This window comes from Balaenoptera acutorostrata, chromosome 12 (genome assembly GCF_949987535.1).
Source record: "Balaenoptera acutorostrata chromosome 12, mBalAcu1.1, whole genome shotgun sequence".
In the NCBI taxonomy this organism is placed as follows: domain Eukaryota; kingdom Metazoa; phylum Chordata; class Mammalia; order Artiodactyla; family Balaenopteridae; genus Balaenoptera; species Balaenoptera acutorostrata.
In genome coordinates this window covers 38,831,585-38,858,298 of record NC_080075.1, presented here as the reverse complement: position 1 = coordinate 38,858,298, position 26,714 = coordinate 38,831,585, and the positions used below count along the sequence as shown (strand labels likewise).

At 41.9% G+C, this 26,714-nt stretch overlaps 1 protein-coding gene across 3 annotated transcripts in view; it reads right to left on the bottom strand.

The window, feature by feature from the left end:
- Positions 1-26,714, bottom strand: part of SERTAD2 (SERTA domain containing 2) — a 116,934-nt gene that overhangs the window by 12,389 nt on the left and 77,831 nt on the right. Inside the window, exon 1 of one of the 3 annotated variants that reach the window (XM_007189742.2) lies at positions 9,171-9,497. The exons of the other annotated variants lie outside the window; for them this stretch is intronic. The gene's annotated coding sequence lies outside the window, so the exon portion shown is untranslated. Of the gene's footprint in view, positions 1-9,170; positions 9,498-26,714 lie in introns of those variants that run through there. 3 annotated transcript variants of the gene reach the window in all.

The window sequence follows — 26,714 nt, the reverse complement described above, 5'->3', positions numbered from 1 at the left end:
AAGCCCGCGCTCCTAGAGCCCATGCTCCGCAACAAGAGAAGCCACCGCAATGAGAAGCACACGCACCGCAACCAAGAGTAGCCTCCACTCGCCGCAACTACAGCAACGAAGACCCAACGCAGCCAAAGATAAATAAAATAAAATAAACAAACAAAAAAATTCCAACAGGGAGAAAGCCTCTGCGTGTTTACAGACAGGGTGAGGACTCCCAGAAGACAAGGGTGAGTAACTGAACACCTAAAGCTGCCCGGAACGGGGAAGCTTTTTTTTTTTTTTTAAACCCAAGCTCATCCAGGATGAGGTCCCTGCAGTAACATCCATGCTAATTGGTAAGTAAGACAAAGCCTTCCCTAACAAATCAGCAATGTAATTATGAAGCCAGTCACTAGATCAAGCCAGTTAGGCGCGCTCGGCGCGGCTCCGAAGCTGTAACCCGACACCACTGTTTGCCGCGGCGCCTCCCCGGGCTCTCCGGGCGGCGCGGGGGACTCGGGCTCGGCCGCAGGCACTGCACGGCCGCGTAGCCGCGATCAGGCTCTGCACTTGGACCCGGACCGCCGCGAACAATCCTCCTTGCTTTCTTGACAGCGTCTTAAAGCCTGGGAGACAAACAGAAATTAAGCCAGGAAGGCAACCTCGAAGTCAATTAAAACAACTTTTACTGCTTGGGGATGTCTTCCTCAAGTCTACATTTTAAGCAACTCTAGCTTTCCCTCTCAGGATTTTTACACACTTCTATTGGATTGAAGACGGTTTCTGACGCTGCTGGTTTGTCAAACATCATATTTTCTCTCGGAAAAAGAAAAGAACGTTTAAAAATGTTGACAACTAACTTCATTTAGTAGGCAAATTCTGGGAGAGAGTGTTTCAAGTGAATATTTCTTTGGAATAAATTACGGCCTTGTTAATAAACATCTGGAAAGAAACATGGGCTTCTTAGAATGTAACTGTTAAGTACTAGAAAATGTTTCTAATATCCTGTCTTACTGGTTCCTCCGCCAGCTGGGAATTTTAGGTTTTAAACCTAACTCAGGAAGCTAGGGACACCAGTCACCTCTTCCAAAGATACTGAGAATGCCAACAATTCTCTTATTTTATGTAACAATTCTGGCTAAAAGCACTGCACACCTAAAGTAAAAGATTGAGCCGAATTATACAGTTTCTAAACTTAAGTTTAACAAAAACATAACATGATACGATGCCTGGAATTTGCTTTAAAATGTTCTAGAAGAAAACGGCCGTGAAGATGAAACAAAACTGACAAAATGTTGATAACTGTTGAAGCCGGGTGATAAGCACAAGGGATGCATTGTACTCTTCTCTTTACTTTTGAGTGTGTTGGGAATTTTCCATAAGAAAAAGGTAAAACACACACACACACAACACCAATACATATTTTTAAAATTCTACAAATTAAAAAATCAAATAAGCACAATAAACTATTTACATCCTTAGCGAGAACTATTATATTAACTTGATAGGTTATTTTACATAGAAGAAAGCTATAAATGCTCTATGTAAACAAGCACGCCCAGTACAAGTGGAGACTCCTCTTAAGCTTTGAAAGAGCATATCACATCTAACCACGAGGGGGCGCAGCAGAGCAACAGGCACGCCTGAAGTCTGGTTATTCACTGCAATTTCTAACTAGAGATCACTCAAAGTATACACATTTCCAAGATTATTCCCAAATTCAGGTCTCCATAGGACACTGCTAAGCAAGCCAAGAGCCCTGCAAAGACCAAACTAAATTATTTTATGCTATGGTTCAGAATCTGGAAATACTACATGTAAAAAAGGTTGTTGTCTGTATATAAGTAACACTGATGTTTCAAAAACCATGGTTAAAAAAATCCATGGAGGACTCCTGAAGTGAGAACAAACACCCAACAACAAACATACAACCTGAGTGATAAGATGTGGACTGGGAGAAGCCAGCAGTTCAGAATTTCCAGTGGGGGCGTCCTAAGGTGATCTCCCAACCACACAGAGAGTCTCAAGGTTAGCAGTAGGAATTTTACTAGGATAGAAAAGCCTTCAATAATCCTATTGCTTCTTAATAACAGGAAATTACCTCCACACTGAACAGAAATGGCTTCAGGCAGTTATTTGGGAAAAACTTCTTAAAGAATATTGGGGAGGAGCCATTTAATCGTAAAATGTAACTCAGGTAACCTTAAAGAGATAATGAAGCAAGTTGATTGTATAACTTGCTGGAATTCTTCCTATTCCAATTACAAGTTGAAGTTCTATGATATTGTATGTTCAATAATAGTGTTCATAAGACACGAACTATTACCACCAATCCTTCCATATGAAACTTGGCAAACATGAACTATTATAATGTTCTATTTAGAAATATTATTGTAGTCATTAAAATTATGATGCTATTACCACACTAGTTTGGTGTCAGGAACACATCTTTAGCATGCTGAATCTAAAGCCTCGTTATCATTAAGGGAAGGAATTCTTAGATTTTCATTTCTTTCCCTTAAGGTGATGTGCCAGTAAAGGCTAGCCAGCCTCGCCCCACCCCCCGTTCCCATGCATAATGAAAATATTTCTTTCTCCAGTACTTATCATTGCTTGGACGGGATTCTGGTGTCAACCCTCCTGAACCATCTTTTCCCCAAAGATACCTTGTTTTTCCCCTCACACTAGAGACCCTTAAGAAACAAGGTCAGGGGGAAAAAGCTTAGGGTAGAAACAAATGCTTTGCCAAAAGTATGTGGCAGTGTTTTGGTTTTTTGTTGTTGTTGTTTTAAAGAGCGCTTTCAGATACATAAAACAGTCATACTAAAACAGGTAGATATAATTTGCTAGAACAAATCTGTGAAAAATAAAATTGCATCTTAATTAAAACAAAAGATTACCGTCTAGGTTTTGTTAGCCAACTAACTTGCCACTGAATAAAACTAACAAAAACTAAGTATGCTACATCGGGAAGTGTTTTTATGAAAGTGTTTCTTACAGGTTATTATTAGTTTTTAATCTTCTTTGTTTTCAAATTGAAAAATCACTTAAAAGAAGACATGCTTTATATTCCTCACAAATACAGAACATATTTCATCTTTTAACTTCCACATGCAATCTAAAGAAGAAAACCAGATAAATATTCTTTATTTACTTATTTACTCACTGAGTAAATCTAAACACTGTACTGTATGGTCTAAATCTGGGTTCCTTAAAAGAAAACGATCACATTTTTACAATAGGACATATGGGTATAAAAATTTTAGGTACATGATAAAAGACATATACTTAGAGATGCGTAAAGGGGAGGAGATAACTATTCTACTATGTAAATATCTGTTTCATATAAGCAACATACATATTCAGAATGTTTACTTCAGTTAATTCTAAGAATTAGGCAGGCTCCTGATAAGGTTTTTACAAAGACAATTTAAACTTTATATCATATACTTGAATACTTCACAAAGTAGAAGACGGAAATGAGGATACAAACTATGCTTGAGGGCAGTGAATGATACTTAGTAAAGATGGCAGCCATTCATTTTTAAAAATAATTACTTGGGCTTCCCTGGTGGCGCAGTGGTTGAGAATCTGCCTGCTAATGCAGGGGACACGGGTTCGAGCCCTGGTCTGGGAAGATCCCACATGCTGTGGAGCAACTAGGCCCGTGAGCCACAACTACTGAGCCTGCGCGACTGGTGCCTGTGCTCCGCAACAAGAGAGGCCACGATAGTGAGAGGCCCGCGCACCTCGATGAAGAGTGGCCCCCGCTTGCCGCAACTAGAGAAAGCCCTAGCACAGAAACGAAGACCCAACATAGCAATCAATCAATCAATCAATCAATAAAAAATAAATCTTAAAAAAAAAAAATTACTTTGGGGCTATTTTGAGATAACAGGTATTTCTTCCCAAGGACTTCTGGGTATTGATAATTAATGACCCACAGAGCTTTATTTACACAGTCATTTAGTCAAATACAATAAAATTAATCAGAGCACCACACTGAATGTAATAAATATTTATTTTCTAAGGAAACTACCTGTCAGAACTTCAACTTCTATGATCTTCAAGGACCTTGAAGGAGACCTGCCTCCCACCCACCCCACTGCCACCCCTGAACATCCTGCCTATCTTTAGGGGCTTCAGAAGCAAGAAGGCAGGTGCCACTGGAGGAATCCATGCTTTGAATTTGTTAACCAACTACTTACTGTTAGACAGCTAACAACCAACACCAGGTAAAATCTATTTTATTTTATATTTCTGGCCATAATAAAAATATTCTAAAAAGCAGTCTGTTTAAAAAACTGTTCAGAAAAGACCATCACCAGGTTTGTGACAAGCACAGAGGCAGCGCAAAAATTTCTTCATCAGCTACAGACCACGCACTGTGCTCAAATTCCTCTGCCAGGTGGGTTTTCTACGACAGCAGAGAAGACAGAGAAGTACACACATACATGGAGATTCCCTCCTCAAAAAAGGAAAGAAATCTGAAAAGCAAATCTGTATCGTGTATTATTGTAAAATGGGTAACCACTAAGGGAGGATCAGATTAAAACAGTCACCACCTCGTTATCTCACTGGTGTGGCTAGAATTTTATGCAAACCTGTTCTGGTGCAGAGATGACCTTGGGACTTTCAGATTCCCTGAGTTTAACTCAACACTTCTAAACACCAGGGTGGGGTACGCCAGCAGGCCTGCCTGAAGCCCGGGAGCTGCGGCTGGCGTGGAATGATAAGCAGTCAGCCAGGAGAGCAGAGCAAGGGGCTAAAGGTTGATCTGCAGCAAGTAACGCTTCATTATTTAATTTTCTTACCATGGCATGATCAAGTAATACTTTTTACTTTTGTTCAACAGGTTCACACAGACAGCTAGAAACACGAGTGAGTGAGTGTGTGTGTGTGTGTGTGTGTGTCCTGAAGAGCCAGAATTCCTTCCCCTTCACTATTCTACATGAAACTCCTTAGAAGCACAAAAATGCCTGGTTTAGCGTCTTGCTTTCAGTGAACCACCTATGAAGGTTTTTAAAGGAAAAAAAAGCTTAGAATTAAATAGCAACTCTGCAAAGCTACAGGTTTTTGCAAAGGGACAGAAAGATAGTAATTCAGACATGAATTCGTTTTAAGAGCTGAGGTTTGCTGCTACCTGGAGTTACTAGAGAAACAAAGCTGCCTTTGGGCACCTAAAACTAGTCAGACCTGCTGTAGCAGCTGCACGGTCGGCTCCAGAGCTGTCCTCCACTCTCCTCCCTCCAGCCCCCACCCCGCGCATCCGCATTGCTCACTCCACACGGGGCGGCGCCGAGCAGGGCACACTCAGCCCTCCTCTGCCGTCCCTGCTCAGGGGCAGGGCCAGCTCTGGACACACGGCGTGCAAGTGTAAGAGGAGGCCAGACAAGAGAGCAGATGCCGACTCCATTCTGAACTGAAAGCTGCAGTTGGTGCGGAATACAGCTTCTGTGTTCCCAGGTTGCTAAGATAGATACATCAAATTGTGGGGTTTGCTTCAGTGAATCCTGGCAGGGATTCCCAATTAAGTTGAGAGAGGAGGGACGGGAGATCTTGAGAGGAGACGAAGGAGGCTTTCCAGCTTCAGGAGCCCTCAGACCACAAAGACAGCAGAATTTCCTTCCAAAAGGGAGTTTTCATTGTCTGTATGTGGCGCTTGTTTAAATGATAAGCATCTGTTTTGTCCTATTAGGAATCATATGTTTTCAAAGATATTGCGATGTTTTTATTTTGAAATTTTTATTTGTATTTCAAAGAAAATTTTTAGACAGCCAAGCATGTTTTGTTTGTCTCATGATCTTCAAGGAAAAAAAAAAAAAACAAGGCGTCTATTTATTACCCAGAATAGGAATGTCGTCTTATTGGCCTGACATATGCCATTCACAGATTCATACAAAGAATGAACTGCCACACAGTGCTCATGGAGAAAGACACCGCTCCGCACAATGAGTGACGGGCGCTCCAGGGGACAGCACTGCTCACAGGGTTTCCCAGCATCTGCACGGAGGGCACAAGTTTGCCTTTAACACCAACCGCACTCGCCACTGGAGACAATAATTTCGTTTAAAAGATACGCTAACTTTGGTTAGTTGCTCTTTCCTTCAAGAATACTGAAACTAAATTAAATATCCACACATTTCTTAAGCAGGAGTCCTAGCTTGGGGGTTTCGGTCAATTGTTTAAGGAATAATTATTAACAGTCAGTGGAAAATATATGATCTGTGCATATGCAGTGGCCACTGCATTTTTTGATGTTCGTGTTCTGCTGGTCAGTGTTGATTAATGGAAAGACCTATGAAAGTAGGTGTTACCCTTATTTCGAGGCCATTTTCACTTAAAATTGGAGCTTGCCCTCTGGTGCCTTGAGCATACACCTGATCTTTGCACTCAGCAATCAGAGACGCCTCTCTCTTGTCTCTCTGCCCCCTCTCCCTCTCTCCTTTGGCAAGAAACTACTGCAACTACAGCTATCTCCTATAGGATAGGCCGTAACGGTAAGGATGAAATTTCTATAGCAACAAAATCTAAAAAAATTCTACAAGTGAATTAAAGTTCACACTCCTAAATACCATATTTATCTATACATTTTAAAAATCTCTGTTGTAATATTGACAAAGTCGTCTTGGTTTTTTTTTGATATAAACAAAATATAAAATAAAGCTGCATGCTTTTACTAGTGTCCTCTAACAAGGAACCACAGCAAAAGAAACCTCTAAGGGTTTCTGTTGTAACTTTTATCTTTCTTAATAGCTAAAGTGTAAAATATTTTGACCAAGGGCAAACTTTTAGTACAATTTGCTACTGATAATTTGAAGTATGCTTTTATTTTTATTTATTATTTTCTGTCAGTTTAATTTTTGACAGAAAAAAATCTTTATGTATTTGTATGTCTGTATATATGTATATATCGTCAACCTCTCCTTATATGTTTTTTATCTGGTTTGTGTGTGTGCGCCTTTCTAAGTAGCGTTGTAACTTTTATTCTGTCATTGGAACACTGTTTAAAATAGCATATGCCAAAAGCTATCAGCTGCTACACAAATTTGAGTGAGTTTTAAAATATCAAAATATACACTAACTATCTCATTATTAATAATTCAGTGCATGGCAACTGGGTAAAATTTATATTTCAGCTTCTCAATTAAATAAAAAAGCTTTCAAGGGGACAATTCAGCAAATAGAAGTCTAAAGGTTTTCTAAATCTGAGTTAATATCCCTTTCTAATTTTTTTAAGGGAAACAGGCCGGAGCAGCTGTTACCTAAGAAGCTGTGACACTCGTCTGACAATAAAACTGTTCCCTAGGACACTCGTGTCGTACACTTGGTTGGTATTCTAAAATGTGAGTCTTCTCTCCCACCTATTGTAATAACGCCAGGAACAGAGCTGAATGTTTAAAAAAAAGAAAGGCTGTCAAATCCATTTCATAAGATTTCTCACCTGACAGCAACATGGTTAAGCACATTTTAATTAGGGGAGAGGAAAGAAATAAAAATTATTTTAAAGGGTTCCAAACCTGATGAACAACATAGACAACTTTACATTAACATATGATATTTCTAAGTAAATCAATAAAGCTAAAGGAAAATTTCTAACATTTATCTCTGTTTTTGTTGTTTTTCCACGAAGAAACTGCTAAAATGAACAGGAAAGCGGAGATGCATGAACAAGCTCTTCTTGCTCGTGCCAGAAGCTGGGATCTTAGGATGGGTATTTTCATCCTCAGAGCACACCCTACTACACTCAAATCAGAATAGACTGCTATAAAAAGGGGGAGGACTGGGAGGAGTTCTAGGGGTGAGACACGCCTTCTGAGTAGCTGAACAACTATCCCCCCCCCCCCATCAGCAAAACAACTCAGAGGCAATCAGGTGGACTGTCCTCCAGGGGTTGAGTGGAGCCAAGAGCCCACTTCACTCTTGTCAGAGACTAGTCCCTAATTATAAAAGGCTACTTTGAACACTTAAGGCCTCAGGGATCCTATTGGCTACTACAACTTCTAGGCTCTTTACACACATTATGGACATTTCTTAACATATATTGGGAAATCAAACAGTATATTTCATGAACAAAGCTTGAAAACATATACTGTCTTCCTTAAGACCAAATGAGGCTGCCCAACTTGATTACAATTAAAACTGGTATAGTTTGAGGCTGGATGTCTCGCCCTGCTGAATGTCCTTCCCCACTCAGTGCCTGTAAAAACTTACTTTCCACCTCCTGAAACATCCTGAAATTAACCAGCTTGAAAGCAAAAAGTTATTCTAAAACAAATTGTATCTAATCTTTTTGAGAAATTTAAGGATAAACACAGAACTCTACTCCTATCTCAATCTATTACTATTACTTCTGCTAAAAGTAAGGTAACTCGTGGCCAAGGGGGGAAAAAAACAATTTATGATCTTTCTCTCGATGCAGTGGCCCTCTGACGGCACCCTGTCTTAATGGTACAAAGTCCAGGGCTTGGGACAGCTGGCTCCCCTCAGCCCCCTCCCTTTCAGTCATAGGCGGTCACGACCAAGATGACTTGTAGATTTCTAACTTAAAAACCAATGAGACATCAAGTTTAACATACATACACATTCAAAATCAATTCACTTGGGCATGGGCGAAAAGAGGGTGGAGAGGTATGTTTTTAAGCTAAAACACAGGGAAACTAACAGAAACACACTAAAGCAAGTTGGATGCAAACCCGGCCACAGAACTCAAAAGTGAAGCAGCCTTCGCGCCAGCAATACGAGCCTTAAAAAAAAAAAAAAAGTCTCGCACGTTCACAACAACACAACCGCCACAACACGCACACATATCCCAGCTGTAAAAGCGACAGCTCCAAGCTCCCTCCGCCCCGCCGCTGGGCTCTGGTTAGCTCCCGACCCCCTCCTGACCCCGGTCCGTGACTGCCCGTCCCCTGCCCTTCCCCCAGCAGATCTGCCCGCGAACGCTGGGGGTCCCCGGCGCTGGCCCGGGGGTCCAAGGGAGCGGGGCCGGGAAGCAGCCGGAGGGAGCGCTTCTCCCGGTACCTGCTCCAGCCCAGGTCCCTCTCGCCGAGGCGCCCGCGACCCCCGCGGCCGCCCGGGCCCCTCCTCCGCCCTCCCGGCTCAGCCGGCCCTGGCGAGGTCCCAACGCCGCCCCCACCCACCGGGAGCCCAGCGCATCCAAGAATCCCCTCCAACCCGGCGCCGGGAGAACTTACCACATGCAGCTCCACCTGGGAACTAACACATCAGGAGGGGTTTCTGCCCACTCCTCAAGCTACTCCCGCTCCATGCGGAATCCCCCGCTCCGGGGGCCCGAGGGTGGCTCCGAGGAGCGGGCTGGAGGCGAGACCGAAGCTAAGACTCCGCCGTCCTCTGCCTGCGCGCTCGGAGCATTATACAATGGTGGAGGAGGAGGCGGCGGCGGCGGCAGGCAGCGGAGGAGGAAGCGGGAGGCGGGCGGAGGGGGCGCCCTGACCGAGCTAGCGGCAGCTAGTGCTCCAGCACTCGCTGTGCAGGAGTGACGTGCGGCCAGCGAGCCTCCCGCGAGCTCCGGGCCCTGGGCTCAGCAGGCCCCGCCCCTCGGCCCGCCCCGCCCCTCGGCCACCAGGCCCCGCCTCTTGCCGGGTCCCACCCCCTCCCCCGGAGGTCCCGGGAGGCGCGATAAATGCCTAGCGGGGCCCCGGCCGCCCCAGGAGCAGGAAGGGGCAGGCGGAGCACGCGAGACGCCGGGTGGCAGCGCCGCCCATGGCTCCCTTCCCAGCCGGCGCGCCCTTGATTTTCTCTTAAGGGAAGGCTTAAGGAGCAGGGGAGAAGAAAAGAGACACTCCGGCCAGGGGACCACAACTAACCACCAAGAATCCCCTCACACCACTCATGCAAATGACGGAGCCGCTAGTGACAAAGGCGGCAGCGAGAGCCGCGCGCGCACAGCCCGCTGAGTCGCGCGACCGCAAATATGACAAGCATCTGAGCTATTCTGCAACTTGGGGCCGGTTAGCCGGGCAGGCAGGGTCCCGGGGGGAAATGGGGGGAGAGAAAATCAGACCCCAAGGCGCGGCGTCCACGCTGCCAGCGGGGCTTTCGAGACAGGCGTTCCGGGAGGGCGGGGGCGGCGCGCCCGCAGCTGAGACCCTCTCCGATGCCCCAGTCTCAGGACGCACGAGTGGCCCGCAGAGACGTCCGAATGACAGGATGGGTGGGGGCTCCAGCTGGAGCTGGGGACAGAAAATTCCCTTTGCGTGCAGTGGCCTCAGCCCAACACTTGAAATGGGTCACCAAGTCAAGAGTACCTTCGGAACAGGACGGAACCGAGTTGCATCCTTCGTGGCAGGCCGCGGCCGTGGTGCAGACCCGGCAGCCGGCCGCCTACCCTGGCAGAGCCCACGCAGGTGGGCAAGCCAGGCTTGGATACGCAGGGGATACCGAGGCGCAGTTTCACATTGACAGCCTTTTCTCTCTCCTTAAGAAAGCTTCTGCCTTGAACTACTTACATTTAGCAGGGAAATTTATACTAGTTGGGAGAGATTGTGTGTATGATGCGAATTTAAAAGCCCTAGGAAAGGAGAGCTCCCCTGGAAAATTAATAATTATTTTAAAAATTACGTGCGCGTTCAATGTAAAGATGTTACAAAAAGTAATTCAGGCACCTTAAAACTTTGGCTGCCACCCCAATCAATATCGTCTCAGATCTCTTTGGAGCTTAATGATCCACTAATACTAGTTATATTTAAGGATAATAAAGCTTTAAGACCTAACATAAAGGTGATTATAAGTCGTTAACATCAAGACAAGTTTAGACCTATTGGAACTGTTCAGTAATGATTTGTTATCAATCAAATCGATGATATTATTGAAATTAAACCTTGGCTAAAATGTTGGTAGACGGAACAATGTTTCTTGTTTTATCTTTCAAGGGAATGAAAAAGGTTTTTACTGGCCCCTCAGTATAATTAAAAGCTTACACAGATTTTTCTTTAAGCATAACCAATGCCAAAAGCTAATTATTTGTGGATATCTTTGGAAAGTTTCATTACAGTGGCATTCCAAATTACACATCGTGGAAGTAGTGCTCAGGGCCCTCAGCAAGTCCTGTTCAGTTTGTGCCTGGGTGGCATAATATTCAAACATTTTGCCATGAAGCCAAGATATTTTTCATTTCTAGAGTTCTGCCTTTCAGAGAGGACACTACCAACAGTTTTCTAACAACCCACTAGCTTATACTTTCAGCACTCAGTTTAAGGAGAAGCCATTGAAATAGAAGCTGCAGTAATCTCCTCCTGTGATATCTCTGTAGCAGAGGCCAGAGGCTCTGTTGAATTTAAAATAAATTGAAACTGTTATTCATGAATTGAAGTGAGCAGCAAGTTAGACTTGCACAATTTTTGTGATGCTTGGGTATTTTCTAGCAAATGAATTACCAAAAGAACTAAGATCAAAGTGACAATTTTTAAGTCTTCAGAGTGGACGCTTGATTCTGCTAAAGTACGTATTCTGTGTGTGCTCAGTAAAGGTTTGAGTTCTTAGGAAAGCAATCTAAGTTCTGGGGGAAAATGGTTTTCACCTTTCCACACTTTTGAAGGTAAATGTCTTATCAGTGCACATGTTATATATAAGTCCCACTTCCCCCACTTCTAAATTCTGGCATCTTGTACCAAGAAGTCAAAGGACGAAGTGGCAGCTTCAACAGCTGCTGATGTAGTCCCACACCAGGTGGTTCATGGCCCCCTCCCCTGGGGCCAAGTCCCCCACAGGCCAGCAGAGCAATTTCTGCCTGGTCCTGGGATCCAACACCATGAAGCTAAGGAAAGGCCCTCCTTGAGCTTTTGAAGTCAACTCCCTTCAGTATGCATGATTTAAAAAAAAAAAAAAAAGTATGTGTGTATATATATATATATATATATATATATATACACACACACACACATATATAACATACATATATACACACACACACATATATATATATAGTTTATTCCTAGCAAATGAAATATATATATATATAGTTTATTCCTAGCAAATGAACAAGGAGTGCTTAGTGAACACATAAGTGTGGTTTTCACACTTTCACTCTCTGGAACATTTAAAAGTCCATTTAAAATAATCCTACCCTCAGGATTTAGAGTTTAGAGCTTCTCCCTCTCACTTTCACATACAAGAAATTAGGCCAGTCATCCACATTTAACTATCAGGAACATATCTGTTTAGGGAGAAAAGAAATATTGCTTTTGGAAGTATAGAACTGTGATGGTAATTTTTAAAAATACTCATGAGTTTAATTTCAGAGAGGTACTTCTCAACATTGCTTTGTAGTTCTGGGTACTAGTTTGCACTTCACTGCTTCTCTTGAAAGTTTCTGTGCCCTCACATCTTGCAAACAACCAGACTACTGCACTAACTGAAGGCCACTTTTAGCACTTAATTAGCATGCACCAAAGAATTGACACAAGGACAAGCTGCCTACATAAACTGAGAAAGACTTTACGACAGTTTTCAAGCTCATTCTTTCTCCTTTATTACATTTTATCTTTCAAGTTCCACATGAAATACTGGTAATAATCATCCATCTATATACCTTGGAAATATTGGTCTTATGCCCCTACCCCCTCAATAAACGTTTCAGTTATTAAACACATTATATACAGCCAGCTGGGCTAAATAATCTTTTCATGGAAAATACAGAGATCCTAACTGAATGTGGACTTCCCATTCACTGATCACTGAAATCTATTAATAAATCTTCAAAATAAAGTCTGGAAGTCCCACATCACCTAACTGATTATCAAAGAGTTGATACAGGATACGATGATTTGTTAAACTAAACACTCTCACAAAGATGGCACGGACAGGTTCAGTACTTTTCAGCCACTAGCAAGTTAAAACTTCACGGTACCAAAGGAGCCAGTTAACTTCTCTACTACTGCAAATTCTTCTCCATCTCTTCGCCCTACTTGTGTCAGGTTTTTTCCTGCCTCTCCCTGAAGTCACGCTTCACAGGAAGAGAGCTTCAACTCCAGTGAAGGGCTGCTCTTGCAAAGCTTCCCTCATTGTTATTGGACTGCTTTGCAATGACTGCCCCTTAAGTTCTGGGAGAGGGTCATTTTTCTGTTAGCAATACACGCCTTTTTCTCTCTTAAAAATCTGATAGTATTTAAATCCTAATTTGGAACAAAATCTTAATGATAATATTGGAAGAAAATGCTCTTAAAACCATTTTCTTTTTTCTGGCTTTTTTTTTTTTTAAAGAAACTGCAGCCTATTTTATTTATTTATTTATGTTTGGCTGTGTTGGGTCCTCGTTTCTGTGCGAGGGCTTCTCCCAGCTGCGGCAAGCGGGGGCCACTCTTCATCGCGGTGCACGGGCCTCTCACTATCGCGGCCTCTCTTGTTGCGGAGCACAGGCTCCAGACGCCCAGGCTCAGTAGTTGTGGCGCACGGGCCCAGTTGCTCTGCGGCATGTGGGATCCTCCCAGACCAGGGCTCGAACCCGTGTCCCCTGCATTGGCAGGCAGATTCCCAACCACTGTGCCACCAGGGAAGCCCCTTTTCTGGCATTTTTGATTAGTCCCTTCGAACCATTTCTAGAGGAGATGGCATCTGCTGAGCAAGAGCTTCCTCCCTACTTCACTTGCCACTATTTTCCGGTAAAATCCTCAGATAAATGGTGAGGTCCACTTCAGAGCGGCCCTCCTTAGAGACTCCAGCTCTTGCTTTCATCCTCTCTCAGCTGGAAAGCGAAGCCCTTGCCTGGTGACAACTCCAGTGCTCCCTTCCTGCCAGATGCCACTCCGCCAAGACTTGGTGGGTGCGTCTCAGAAACCTCTCTCCTTGTCCCCAGTTCCCCACACGGCACTACTCTCCTGGTGGCCTCTGCAGGTTGACCCTGTACTTCCTGTCTATAAACCATTCTCCCGTCTTGAGCAGTTCACACTCTTCTCAAGGTACTCAGCACTCCGGGCTTCGCTAGAAAACTTCAGTGAATGTTAGAAATCATGCAGCCTCCAGACCATCCTTGTCCCTGGGAACCAGCTTGGTGAGAGGAAGAGTCCTGGAGTAGGAGTTTGAAGATCTTGTACAAATAAATCTCTTAGCTATGATTAATCATTGACTTTTTAGTTTCTTAATCTGCTATGTCACAGATTTAGGATAAGCACTGGTTCCGGTGAAAACAACACAGGTGGTTGGTCAGAAGATCTCGGGTCTAGTTCCTCAGCCAGTCAGCAGTGAAGCTGAATCAGGGCCTTGACATCATGGGGCCCGCATCCACACCCCACAAAATGAGGCACTAGGGCTCAAGGGTTTCTGTAGCCTCTTCCCAGAACTCAGAGTCTATGAAAAGGTGACTACAATGGGGACTGCCTTCACGGAGGAGTTTAGAAGAATATAAAACCAACTTCACGTCCTATTTTCTGTGATATACATTCTCATATCTATTGCAGAAACGATCTAAGATTGTGTACCTTTAAATCACCTGTGAGTAAAGAGGTCATTTAAGAGAAGTATGGTGATGTCGGGAATGTAAATAATGTATTTAAACCACTTTTTGAAGTCTCAGCTATAGAAATTCTACTTTGAGGAGTTAAAAAAAGTCAAAGCTTTAATGTGTATAGATGCCCAGGAAATACCTCTAAGTTCAGGCTATGAAGTATCATTAAAAATAAACATGTGGGGGGCTTCCCTGGTGGCGCAGTGGTTGAGAATCTGCCTGCTAATGCAGGGGACACGGGTTCGAGCCCTGGCCTGGGAAGATCCCACATGCCGCAGAGCGGCTGGGCCCGTGAGCCACAACTGCTGAGCCTGCGCGTCTGGAGCCTGTGCTCCGCAACGAGAGAGGCCGCGATAGTGAGAGGCCCGTGCATCGCGATGAAGAGTGGCCCCCGCTTGCCACAACTGGAGAAAGCCCTCGCACAGAAACGAAGACCCAACACAGCCAAAAATCAATCAATCAATCAATCAATCAAACATACGCATCTGATTCAAGATCCTCATTAAAAAAAAAAAAAAAAAATAAAAATAAACATGTGGACAGAGAACACAGTTTAAATGGAAACAGCGCATACAACAAAAAATGAATCAGCTCTTTGCCACTGTGAATTTTTATTGGTTTTCGGAGGAGACGGAACACTTAGGTAAGACTTTATCTTTTCTTTTAGTCACCAATGCAGAACTGTTCTTTAAAGACTTGTTGCCAGAATAAACAAGACTTTTTCAAAATTATCCAACTGTCCAATAGTACTTGCTTTAAATTGAAAATAACGTATTTTTAAATTAAAAAATTTCTATATTTAAAATTTCAGAAATGCAGAGTGAAAGTCAAGTAGGAAGAAACTAAGGCAAACATCTCAGATAAACACCAATGCTGTATTAGATACACTTGTGTAACTAGTCAATTGTTTTCCTAAACATGCTCTAAATATTGAACAAAAGATTTTATCTTGCTGAGTAATATTTGTTTCAAAACTGCTTTCTTAGAGAACTCTTGTTTGAGGTATATGAAACTCCTTAAATGGGCAATTATCAGAGAAACTGGCTTTTAAGGAGAAAATAATAGTGTGAATGAGCTATATGTAACTTCCCTTTTTAAAAACAGAAGTTGAATCTGTAACACCAAATTTAGAAAGGAGAGTGGATGGCAGCAAATACCACGAGAATATCATCTATAGCATAGACGCCCACTGCCGTTCTGTTCTGTTACAAATAAATGTATGCTCTACAAACTCGAGTTTGCTCAAACAATGCATGTATTTAATTGTCCCTAAAGATGATTCTTTTCAAAGAAAACATACATATGAGTCACATCAAATTTAAAAGACTCATTTAAAAAGTGCCAGATTCCCTGACTTTGACTACAGTGATTCATTTGGCCTCATTACACAGAGGGCAGCATAGTCCATACTGGGACGGCTGATAAATAGCTTTTGTGGGAGTAGTATTGGTAATTTCAACACCATTTATATTTCCTTTTACTTTCCTTTAAGATATCAAAGCCCAAATTATAAAGGTTGAAAAGAATTTTAATGAATCAGACATTCATTTTTAATCAATCCTGATTTGTTATCACTTTAGAACTGTTAGACAACATGCTCTTAGTTTTAGTGATGAAAAAAAAAACAGCTATAAAGATGAAGACTCCAGAATTACTATTTTCACATTATAGCCAAAAATGAAAAGTGAGAAAATAGAAACCTTTCCAAAAGTTCATCAGATGAAAAGAACAGAATTAATGGGGAGATACACCATTTAGGGACAAGAATACTTAATACTATATAAATATCAATTCTCCCCAAAACTCATCAATAAATTAAATATGATTTCAACTTAAATCCCAATGCTCCCCTCCCCCCACCCATGGAACTTTAAGAGCAAATCCAGAAATCATCTGGAATAGCAAAGGGCAAAAGATAGCTGTAGTAAGTTTAAAGAACAAGATGGGGGATGTGTCCCACCAGATATCAAGGCTTATTATAAAGCTCTAGTAATTAAAACAGAGTGGTGCTGGCAAGGGATATATAGATCAGTAGAATAGAATCGAGTGTGCAGAAACAGACCCACACATATATGGACGCATAAAATATGACAGAGGTGAGGTTACAGATCAGTGGGAAAGAATAGGCTATTCAATAAATGACTAAAGGTCACCCGGTTTACCTGCATGGAAAAATAAAATTAAATGAGGTACCTGACATTTTTAGAAAAAATACATTTCAGGTGGACTAACATCAAAATATGTGAAACAAAACATTAAAACTTTTAGGAGAGAATATAGGAAAATATGTTTATAGACTCAGGATAAGGAATGTGTGATTACTGTCTGTCTCCTAAGATTCATTCTCTACTTGCCTCTGCTTTGCCCTGTACCTTGAAATGTTGACCCCTATGGACTAAGCTTCTTTGCCAACTAGCTTCCAGCTGGATTCTTCAACAGGAAGGCACCAGAAAGAGACCAGTGGGTCAGAGGGGAGAGAGGCTGGGGTATTTCTTCCCTGCTCCTTTCTGCTTTGGGCCCCTGTTATGGCATCACCCATCCCTCCAAGACCACAGCTTCTGCAGGCAGCCCCTTGTCCAGGGTGCCAACTCTCACAGATTCTAGCAACACCATTTCCTCCCTTTTCCCCTTTAGACCTAAAGATAATAACACCTTCCTACAATTCTTGGTCTCCCATGCTTCAACTTTTGTCTCTCTGTCAAAAGTCCTTTTTCATTAAAGTCTCTTTAGTTGAATCACTTGAGTGGAATACTGTTTCCTGCCGAGACTCTGATTATTAAGAAACAAGACAGCCAATGCACAAACTATAAAGAAAAAGACCAATAACTTTGATTATATTAAAAATTAAACATCTATTAAACAAAATATACTATAAACAAGATAAAGGCAAGCTAAAGACTGTTGAGTGATATATGTGATTCATATAATCAACAAAAGATTAATATTCAGAATTAATAAAGAACTGAATCAATTTTTAAAAAGTCATATAAACCCAATAGAAAAATGGGTAAAAGAGGAAGCTCAAATATCCAACAAATACGTGAAAAGATATTCAGTCTCATCAGCAATAAGAAAAATGCAAATTATAAAAGGTTAGTTCGCAGCTATCAGATTGACCATTTTGGAGATAATGTGGCATTATCTAGTGGAGTTGGAGATGCACACACCCTGTCCACATACATGCAGTCTTTCTCAGTTAGGGTTCCATGAGAAAATAAGCCCTACAGAAAAGAATTCAAGTGACTATTTCCTCAGATCTCCCAAGGGTGGTATAAAGGTAAAAATCAGTGGTGTGCTGGTAAATGTTTAACAACTGGCTGGTGTGTGGGTGGGGAATGGGGAAAGAAGGAAAGAAGCCCTTATTTGTAGAATTTGCTGATTTCTGTGGTGTAAATAACCCACCATGGCTGATTTCAAGCCTCCCAACTGAACTGAAGAATTAGAAAGACTGGCATAATCGCTCGCTCTTAGGAGCAGGTATCAGTCTCCAGCTCCAGCCCAACACGTGAACCATTCTAGACTTAGAGGACAGAAGATAATTCATTACATACAATAGATGCCTTAGGGTACTCGGGTTTAATTCTCTGGAAGAATTCTGGATGAGAAGGGCTAAATCTAGAATCTAGAGAAACTCTTGTTTTTATTCCCCATGGAGACATAGAAGAATGTTTATTGTAGCTTTGCTTGTAATAGCTAAAAATCAGAAACAATCTTAATGTTCATTAAGATGAGAATAAATTGATATACTTGAAAACTATGGTGGATAAGAAGTACTAAAGATACCAAATATCAACATGGTTAAATCTCAAAAACATAATGCTGAGTAAAATAAAGCAAGCTGTAAAGTATGTACAGTATAATATCATTTATATAAAATATTTTAATACATGCAAAACAATGCTATATATTGTTTACCAATACAGACGTATGCAATTATAGAATAAAAACATTACAGGGCTTCCCTGGTGGCGCAGTGGTTGAGAATCTGCCTGCCAATGCAGGGGACACGGGTTCGAGCCCTGGTCTGGGAAGATCCCACATGCCGCGGAGCAACTAGGCCCGTGAGCCAGTTACTGAGCCTGCGCGTCTGGAGCCTGCGCTCCGCAACAAGAGAGGCCGCGATAGTGAGAGGCCCGCGCACCGCGATGAAGAGTGGCCCCCGCTTGCCGCAACTAGAGAAAGCCCTCGCACAGAAATGAAGACCCAACACAGCCAAAATAAATAAATTAATTAATTAATATTAAAAAAAAAAATTACAGACAAAAGCATTCAGGAAAGTGGTTGACTTTCGTAAATGGAGGAGAATACTGGAATCAGGGAGAGACACTATAAAGTTTAATTTCTTTTTAAAAACATGTAAAGCAAACAAATATGTTGTAATAAACAATTTAAATTTATTGTTTTAGATTTCATCACATTAAAAAAATACACTTTTTCCCTTTCTTCCATATGGTTCCCATGAAGTAGAACTTCGTAAGGTTTTTTCCCACAATTTCTAATATCTATTAATAAAGCACTGGGTAATATTTATATTTCATGCATTTATTTATCCCCCATTATTTCAGTAATAACTTAATTCCTTTTACTCATTTGATATATTGTCCGTCTTCTCTGTCTCTTAATAATAGACTGCAAAATTCAATGACGATGCTAGCGTAACCTAAAGTTTTTAATAGGAAGCCCAGCTGACAAGGCAGGTATAAGAGAATGATTGGTTTAAAGCCAGTATTTGGGGTATATTTCTCACCTGCCAGGCTAACTTCTATCATACTAGAAAGGATAAAACCTTCCTTACAGAATATGTAAGGCTTCCTGTTACTTCCTTAATATACCAAATAATGCATTTAGCACTAAAAAGTGAAATCTTGTTTCCTTTTGTTTTAAAAAACAATGGAGGGCTTCCCTGGTGGCGCAGTGGTTGAGAGTCTGCCTGCTAATGCAGGGGACACGGGTTCGAGCCCTGGTCTGGGAGGATCCCACATGCCGCGGAGCAGCTGGGCCCGTGAGCCACAATTGCTGAGCCTGCGCGTCTGGAGCCTGTGCCCCGCGACGGGAGGGGCCGCGATAGAGAAAGGCCCGCGCACCGCGATGAAGAGCGGTCCCCGCACCGCGATGAAGAGTGGCCCCCGCTTGCCGCAACTGGAGAAAGCCCTCGCACGAACCGAAGACCCAACACAGCCAAAAATAGATAAATAAATAAATAAATAAATAAATAAATAAAAAAGAAAAAAAAAATCCTTTAAAAAAAATAAAAAAAAAATAAAAAAACCTTTAAAAAAAAAAAAAAAAAAAAAAACAATGGAAACACACTTTCCCCGTGAACTATCTTTCACTTGGTGTTCAGGTGACCACTTACTGCTACACGAAATGCATTCTGCTTCCCTCTTATTTGTGTCCCTCGATACGGGGTTATAGGAATAAAGCCCACACACTCTCTTGACCTTCGGCAATGTGATGCTGTCTCAGTGCATGGGTAGTGTTACTTTTTTTCAGAGATTGTATTGAAATAAGCCTATGTTTTAAATACACACTTTTCTGCTTGCTAGCAGGCATTCTGAAGCTAGGTGGTTCTAAATAAAGAACTCTAGTCAACAACAGGAAATAACTCCCACAGAAAAAAGGGGCAGAATACAAACTCTCACCAACTCTTGTACACAGTTCACAACGGCCTTTTGTTCCATGCACATTAAGCCTGAAATCTTTACTTTTCAGAGCATGTTTGGGCCTTTGCAGAGCAATTAAACCTTCCTTTTCCTTTCGCTGGTGTCCTTGCCTTCTTCTCTCCGAGAAAGTTAACCTTACAACTGACTTCTTACTATGAGGTAGCAGATCAGAAAATGGAACAGTTTCTATTCTGAAACTTAACATTTTTTTCTTAATGGAGCTTCTCAAGGGGAAAAAAAAAAATCAACTCTCAGTGTAAAACTCACTTTTCCTTCTAATACATAGAATACCACGTAAACACACATATATATGTCCCAAAGGAATATGTTCATCTGCAGTGTATGTTTCTAAATCTATCAACGAAGACATAATCATATCAACCCATAAATCTAGTGATGGGTTATCAACACTTTGCTAGTGACATTTCAGCAAATCAATGCATCTAGAAGATACATTTATATTCTATTCAAAGGCTCCCATCTTGAATCTTCAGTGAAAAAGAGGGAGAAAAATCTAGGTCCCAAGCCAACCAAATAGAAAGACATCTGAAGGATGGTTTTTAAAGTCTCAGTGACTCCTACTGGGACAGAATGGTGGCATTCAACTATAGTACAGCATAGGTACTCCAGACAAGAAAATGGGGCTGAGTAAAACAGCTTAAATACGACTGCAGACTGGTATTTCTTCCTCTCCTATACACTCAGCCTTGCCCTCTCTACTGGCTCCTTCCTGCAGTCAATAAATTACAGACTCAGTGTTCTCTCTCTTCACTTATAAAACAAGAAACAATCCTCCCCTGCTTCAATGTTGCAGGAATGTTGGTGGCTACTTCTGACTTTACCCTTCACAGCTTTAGTCCCACCTACTTCCTCTGGCTTCTGCAGAAAAACTATATTGATCACCCCCAGAAAAGAGCACCAGTGCCCCCTAAGTGCCAAGCCAATGGACATTTCTGAGTTCCTCTTATGACTGAGCCTCTCTCTATACAGCATTTGACATTAATGACCACCTCCAACCATTTCTTTCAGAAACTCTAGCTGAACTATAGTCAGTCTCCTGGTTCCTATCTCTCCGTCCACTTGCAGTTTCCTTGGCTGGCTCCTCTTCTTCTGACCACCCTATAAACCTACAGTTCTGCACTTAAAAAAAAAAATCACCCCCCATTGCAATTTGGGACCAGAGAAAATTACAAAGGTGAGTGGGGAATGGGGATGGTTAGTTAGGATATCAGAATCTTCAGGAAAATTTGGAGACATGGGTGTTTTGAAAAGATTTTACCAGTTGATAATCACTATCTAAATGTTTGTATTCCCTATGGTTTTGTTTTGCTCCCTCTTCTCTTTTCTCATCCTGTAAGTTCTCCCTGGGCAACCTCACCCACTCTCAGGGGATCTGTATGCTAAAGATTCATAAATCAATAATCACATTCCAGACCTTTCTCTTTGAGGTTCACATCTGACCTTTATATATATGAGAGACCATACATATTATCATTTGTCAGGGTCATTCCTAGTTTATGCTTGTCCTGGCATAATTAGTAATAACACCCTGCTTCAATCTCAAAATGGTCCTGGGTTGAACAATAAAAGTATATAATTAGCCTATTTCTATCCCATTGCCTATTAGACATCTCCACTGGGTATCATAAAGGCATCTCCAACTCACAGCACATCTAAAATTGTCCTAATTTTATCCTCCTTAAATCTGCTCCTCCTCCTGAATGCCTAAATATGGTTAAGGTACCAACAAGGTACCCCTGATGTCTAAGTAGGAAATTTAAGATTCAAAGTATCTTCTCTCATATTTAATGAGACAAAATCCTGTCAATTTTCTCTCTTAAATATTTTTCAAATATGTCCCCTTCTCTCCATTTTTACCACCACTGCCCTAGTCAAGGCCCTCATATCTTTCACTTTGATTATTGCAACAATCCATCTCCTGACTTTCAGTCCTAGATATTCTCCTCTAATCCATCTACACCACCTACTCTGTTACAGGTAGCATGCTAGGTACAAGAAATACAAAATGAACAAGAGATGCTCCCACTGAGTTCACAGGGTAGACTAACTCATCATTGTGACACAGTGGGTTACGTGGCAACAGAGACATGCGCAGGGTGACAACAGACACACATGAGTGGCCACAGAGCCTGGCCAGTGTGAAAACAGGGAGGTAGTGATGGATTTTAGGGTAAATGGGAGTGAGTCAAGGTCATTAAAGGCAGATGGAGCTGCAGAGATGGGGAGGTGAGAAAAAGCAGAGGATGTGGGTGCGGATCTGAAGCGTAAATCGCAAGCAGGGAATAACAATAAACAGGCCCAGAGAGTCTGACTGGGCACGTCTAGGAAGACCTTGGATACCACATTAAAGTGTCTGGCCTTTATGTTCTGAAGGTGGTGAGGAGTCATTAAAAGATTTTCCGGAGACTTCCCTGGGGGTCCAGTGGTTAAGACTCCACGCTTCCACTGCAGGGGGCACGGGTTTGATCCCTTGTCGGGGACTAAGATCCCACATGCCACATGGCGCAGCCGAAAAAAAAAAAAAAAGACTTCCCGTGGGGGAGACGCACAATATGATTTTTATTTTAGGACGTTAGTTCCACATCTATTCCTGAACTTGACAGAATGATCCTAAAATTTATTAAGAATAACCAACAAATGAAAAAATAAAATAAAATTTAAGAAGGTATTAAAAAGCTGTAATAATTAACAGAGTTGGGTTCTGGCAAAAGAAAAATATAAATGTATGTACGTTGACAAACTTGAAACAGACCTTAGTATAAAGATTTAGTATATTCTAAAGATAGCGTTGTCAGTGCAATAGTTTACGATTTAAGGGGAAAAATGGATGTTAGATTCTCGTATTGTGTGACGATATGAAAAAACACAAGAGATTAACTAAATAATAAAATATATTTTTTAAAATGTAAGAGAACTAAAACAATTACAGATGAATAATTGATCTTAGAAGGAGACAAGATTTTTCCAAACACAAAGCAAAAAAAGAACTATAAAATTAAAATGGATTAAAAAACTATACATCAAGAAACACCATAAGCAAAATTAAAGGAAAAATGACAAACTTGGAAAAATATCTGCAAACCAGATAACAAAGACTTAGCAACCTAACCTAACCTAATTTTATGAATCAATTAGAAAAACCAATACTACAATAGGAAACACCGAAATTAAATTAGCAAAACGGGCAAAGGACAAAAGCTGATGATCACCAAAGGAAGACATGCATGAAAAAACAAAGACAAATGCACCTAATCAAAGCAGTACGAATTAGAAATATAACTGCTACACACCAAGCTGGCTACAGGTGTGTTAAAACTGATAACAATGTGAGGGCACAGTGGACAGGCTCGGTCATAGCCACTGATGGGAGTGTCAATGATTTCAACCTTGGGAAGGCAGGGTTTGGACATCTGTATCAAGAACCTTTTAAAATGTCCATATCTTGTACTGTGGTCATTTCATTTCTAGGAATTTACCCCATAGAACTAATCAGAGCTGTGTATAAAGAATATATTCATTCAACAAATATTTATTGAATGCCCACTGTGTCCTAGGTTCTAGGAGTTGGGAATGTGGCAGCAAACGAAACACACCAAAATCCCTGTTCTCACGGCTCTTACATTCCAGTGAGGGGAAAGAGAGAAAATAAGATAAATTAGTAAATTATATGGCATATTAGAAATTAGGTGCTCTAGGGAAAAGTAAAACAGGGAAGAAGGATGGGGAATGTGTGCTTGGGTGTGTATGTGTGGGGTGGGGGCAATTTTGAAGAAGTGGTTTAGAAAAGCCTTGCAGAGAGGATGACATTTGAGTAAAGATCTGAAGGAGGTGAAGACTCAAGCCAAGCACAGTTTTCCTAGCAGAGGGAACAGAAAATGTGAGCAGGGCTGGAGTCGGGCATGTGCCTAAGGGTTCAAAGACATCAAGACAGAGGGGAGGAGTGGGGGGGGGCAGTGGGAGGAGAGAAGGTACAGGGAGGAGGGGCAGGGTGTAGATGGCCTTATATGCCAATGCAATGACTTTGACTTTGACCTTAAGTCAGATGGGAAGCAATTACTGCAGTACTCTTGGCCCCTAACCGTGTATCTCAAGATAGTGGCCAGTGATCCTTTTAAAACAAAAGTCAGGTCACGTCACTCCTCTCTTAAAACCCTCCGGTGGTGGTGACTATGTTGTAATGATTGACTTGTTTAGTGTTGCTTTGAGTTTTTAATCTCTTCAAGTGTGCCCAAAACTCTAATATTTGAAAATGTGCTACTAACACTACACGACAGAGAATCACCGTCTGGGTCAGTGTAATGGTTAAGAGCCTGAGCTTTACAGTTAAGGCAGATCTGCCACTTATGAGCTTTTCACTTGTGAACCTTGGGCATGTTTCTCAATCTCTGATTCTTAACTGTAAAAAAGGGGAAATATTACCCACTCCACAGTGTTATAAAGATTAAGAAAATGCTTTTTTTTCCAAAGTGAAGGGTGCCCACTGGTGGCACATGAGGTGATTTCAAAAGGTATCCATACCAAGAGAACTGGCACTAAAGGATCATCTTTGGAGCGGGGAGGCACCAGCTAGATGAGAGGTAAGTGATGTTTGAGGGATGCGAAAGTTTCCCAGGAGGAGGAGAAGGGGAGAGCGTTTTGAGACAGTACTCGAGGTTTCCTGCCATCTGGCCTCCCTTGATGGGTGATGCAGTTCCAGCTAATTGGGTAGAAGGGGAAAGTCTGCTGGGAGCCCTGGGAAAGAATTTTTCCTCTCTGATTAAAAAATGAGGGACACACAAGCATGCAGGAAGAGCTCTTTCTCCCTCATGGCTGTGTGAGGATGTGGTCCCTGGAGCTATGGTAGCTATCCTGTGTGCATGTTAGAAGGGTAAGGACTGAGGGTGACGGGGTAGAAGTCAAGGTGGAGCCTGGGTCTTCGAGGACATCACTGAGCCGATGAGAACAACTGGCTCTAGGGCTACTCACCACCAGACTTCCGAGGGAAACAACAGATGGCCTTATGAGTCTGTTTGTAACCACAGGTGAGGTCCGAGGACACAGGCCACTCAATCACCAAGGGAATGGTTTAACCCCACATCCTTAGACCCCGCCCAGCTCTGCTAAAACAGTATATTTGTGGGAGGGCTTAAGAATCTGTATTTTATATTTCCCAGTTGTACTGGTTTCCCATTGCTGCTATTTCCTATTACCATAAACTTAGTGGCTTAAAATGACTCAAATTTATTCTCTTACAGTTCTGGAGGTTCAGAAGTCTAAAATTGCAGTGTTGACAGCTCTGCATCCCCTCTGGAGGCTTCAAGGCAGAATCTGTTTTCCTGTCTTTTCCAGCTTCTAGAGGCTACCTGCACCCCTTGGTTTGTGGCCTCTTCTTCCATCTTCAAAATATACCATTCCAACCTCTGCTTCTGTCGTCCCATCTCCTTCTTCTGCCTTTGACCTTCTTGCCTCTGTCTAATAAGGACCCTTGTAATTATATGGAGCGCAGCCAAATAATCCAGGATAACCTGAACAACAAGGATCTCAAGATCCTTAATTTAGAAACATTTGCAAAGTCTCTTTTACCATGTAAAGTAACGTAGGTGGGGAAAGAGGGCACTATTCTGACCACCACATCAGTTGACTACAGGGCCATTAAAAATCATAAATTTAAGCCACTATTTGTTGACCTGCATGTGAAAGCATCTAAATAAATCACTTACTGGTCATAAAAACTTGAGCCAGTGGTTCTGAATGGGAGCAGAGGTGGTGGAAGGGTGTGGAAGATGGGGAAAAGGGTTGGGGAAAGCTATGCATGTTAGAATTATTTGGGATCTTTTTCCAAAATATAACCTGGGTCCTGCCCAGACCTATGGAAATGGGATATCCAGGTAAAGGGAAATGCAAGTCTGGGTGAACGAGCCTCCCTAGGACATTCAGCTACAACCCCCGGCTAAAATAACCTCCAACTATGCCGTAGTTTTCTCATCTGTAAAATATTAAAAAAAAAAAAAATACACACACACACACACACACACACACACACACACACACACCCTGCCTATCTCTCATGATCACGTTGAAGGGATGTTGAAGAATTTTTTTTTCTTTTGGCCGCGTGGCATGTGGGATCTTAGTTCCCCCAACCAGGGATCGAACCCGTGCGCCCCCTGCAGTGCGGAGTCTTAACCACTGGACCACCAGGGAAGTCCCTTGAAGAATTTTATAATTGGTAACGAGCTAGATAAGTACCACTGGTGATTATTAGAGGAAACTGATGCAGACTGTAAATGGTGGTGTTGGGCAAAACAATTCATTCAGAGAGACTCCAGTTACTCAGAACCAACAAAGCAAGCAGAAATAAATCCTCAAGAAAAAAAAGAAGAAATCACAAAGCCCATGCACCAACCTCATGCATTATCATGTACTTCCTGAGTGTCTATTTAATCTTAAGATGATTTTATTTATTTGTTCCCCCAAACCATAGACTGTAAATGGGAATTAGAGGGGAGAATGGATTTAAAAAGAAGCAAATTGATACTAGCACAAAAAAAAAAGAAAAAGAAAAAGGCAGCTAACAATTAGAAATCAGGGTTGGGGGGATTAAAAAATGTTGA